At 49.0% G+C, this 2500-nt stretch overlaps 2 non-coding genes across 2 annotated transcripts in view; both read right to left on the bottom strand.

Moving 5' to 3' along the window:
* The window catches only part of LOC143220547 (large subunit ribosomal RNA), a 4002-nt gene extending 3143 nt beyond the window's left edge, over positions 1-859 (bottom strand). The window contains exon 1 of the ribosomal RNA XR_013011646.1: positions 1-859. This exon is cut by the window's left edge and continues 3143 nt beyond it. This is a non-coding gene — a ribosomal RNA (large subunit ribosomal RNA).
* Positions 860-2425: 1566 nt separating this feature from the next.
* Positions 2426-2500, bottom strand: part of LOC143220545 (5.8S ribosomal RNA) — a 155-nt gene continuing 80 nt past the window's right edge. Inside the window, exon 1 of the ribosomal RNA XR_013011644.1 lies at positions 2426-2500. This exon is cut by the window's right edge and continues 80 nt beyond it. This is a non-coding gene — a ribosomal RNA (5.8S ribosomal RNA).

The raw sequence follows: 2500 nt of genomic DNA, 5'->3' as shown, positions 1-2500 counted from the left end.
GCCAGTCCGAGGACACCGCCTGCTAACAGCTGGTTAGGCCCGGAGCCGGCGCTAGGTCCGTACCATCCGGGTGACAAACTAACCGAGCTTGCGGCGGGCCTGACGCACACACATTCGAAAATGGATTGGTTGCGGCCCGATACCGTCAGAGTACCGTCACGCAGCCGGCCAGGCGATCGAGCGTCTGCCGTGTGCGCACGAAGGCGACACGACAGGCAACAACTCGAGCCGTAGACCGACACGCAACGGGTCGCGACGTTCTACTAAGGGAGAAGTGCACGACTACGCGACCGGAACATTTGCCGAAGATGGTGTACCCTCGCACTGGAACCACCGAAGTGGCCCATTACGGGCTATCTGCGCACCAACGGAAGCCAGCCTCGTCGACGATGAATCTCCCCATTCGATCTTTTGGGTTTCTCAGGTTTACCCCTGAACGGTTTCACGTACTCTTGAACTCTCTCTTCAAAGTTCTTTTCAACTTTCCCTCACGGTACTTGTTCGCTATCGGTCTCGTGGTCATATTTAGCCTTAGATGGAGTTTACCACCCACTTAGGGCTGCACTCTCAAGCAACCCGACTCTAAGGAGAGGTCCTCCCGAAACGCGTACCAGTCGCTACGGGCCTGGCACCCTCTACGGGTAAATGGCCCCATTCAAGATGGACTTGGACGCGGTTCGACGTCTCGGGATAAATTGACCCTCCTGAACACTACATTTCCCAACGGCAGAACCGCGGGATTCAGTGCTGGGCTAATTCCTGTTCGCTCGCCGCTACTAAGGAAATCCTTGTTAGTTTCTTTTCCTCCGCTTAGTAATATGCTTAAATTCAGCGGGTAATCTCGCCTACTCTGAGGTCGTCGTACGTGATACAAAATTTTGTGTGTTTCGGCCGAAAGAGCGTAAAAGTAGTACTCGCGAAAACGTACAAAGCACAAAAAAAAAAGAAAAAAAAAGAAAACGAAACAACACTACACGACAGAAGAGAGAAAAAGGTAAACAAAAAACCGATATATGCCTTATGCGCCACACCAAAGTGTCAATATAATTCTTTCTTCATCTCTCGTCGATCGGAAACTCTCGCTAGACGATCTGGCCGGTTAACTTTAACGTCCGTCGAAAAGAACTTTCGGGGACTGGACGACCGACAGATCGCGCGGTTCCGCACGAATCGACAATGAAGAAAAGAAAAGACATGGGGCGACCGACATAAAGGTTCTCATCATTGGATATACCTTTTCTCTCTCCGCGGTGCTGTTCCGTGCGTGAACACACAAGTGTGTCTTTTGCGTCGTGTGACAATCAAGTTCGAAATAAGCCTCGCCAATAGAGGAGTATACATATTATTATAAAAAAAAAAATAATAATACATATAACCCGGTGGGATTTCTTTTTCTCTCTACTTCTTGTATAATTGAACCAAAAACCACGGGGGTACAGAAACGTTGCGCACGAAACGATTTATCATCGATCAAACACAAAACCAAATTAGAGACACGAGAGAAAGAGAGTAAGATCTCAAGACGCACATAGGCCGTCATCAATACGATTCAACGCGAACGTGGCGATGGAATGGCAATCGCACAGATTAGCGAGGACACGTCGACGACGGGGAATAATTCCGACCCGATCAAGTACGACGTGCTCATCCCGCACATTGCTGCGCTTTGCTCCGCTGTCCATCGATCATCAAAGCGTTCGCGATAGAACGAGAGATCTCTTTCGTCTCTTCCCTCGAAGACTCGAAAAGGAATGTGTTTGTCGAAATCGCCGGCAACGACGACCCTCCGCCGTATGGCAATTATAACGTAGAGTTAAGAAACTCATCCACGCACAGGCATATTCTCTCCCTGGGGCTTAACATTGCCACACCACACACACTCTGTGTGCCACACAGTATTCTTTCTTTCTTTTATAATTTGTGTGTCCATCTCTGTAGTCTCGCGAGACTCTTGTAAATATACCTCTTTCGTATATACGCATCATTTCAGGCGACGTCGGGAGCGCGTTAAATGTTCATGAGTGGAAACGCTTCTTTCCGCAAGGCGAATCGTTTCGCAGAGAAGGTGAGAGATTTGGAGATCCCCGTCGAAGCGGTGCCTTACGGGCGGTCGTATTTTCAATACGACTCACGACACCGTAAAAACACTCACGCAAGTCCGAACGTAAGAAATACCAATCCCTACTTCGCCTCTCGTGGAAACTAGATATATATGTTTGTATGTGTTTATAAGACGCAATGCAAAAATTGGCAATTTTCACAGAACCGCGACAAACGCCGACGAAACGCCCATCATTCGCTCGTACGTAGCATCTTTGCAACCCGACTCCGAAACGCTCTTTGGCGCCCTCCAAAAATATATTTGGAGAGGTAAGCGACGGCGGGGACTTACAAGAGCAACGCAAGCAGTTTATGGTTACGTAAACGACCCTCAGCCAGGCGTGGTCCAGGAATTGTATCCGTGGACCGCAATGTGCGTTCGAAATGTCGATGTTCATGT

The sequence above is a fragment of the Lasioglossum baleicum genome, unplaced genomic scaffold, assembly GCF_051020765.1.
Source record: "Lasioglossum baleicum unplaced genomic scaffold, iyLasBale1 scaffold1180, whole genome shotgun sequence".
In the NCBI taxonomy this organism is placed as follows: domain Eukaryota; kingdom Metazoa; phylum Arthropoda; class Insecta; order Hymenoptera; family Halictidae; genus Lasioglossum; species Lasioglossum baleicum.
This window is presented reverse-complemented; position numbering and strand designations above follow the sequence as displayed.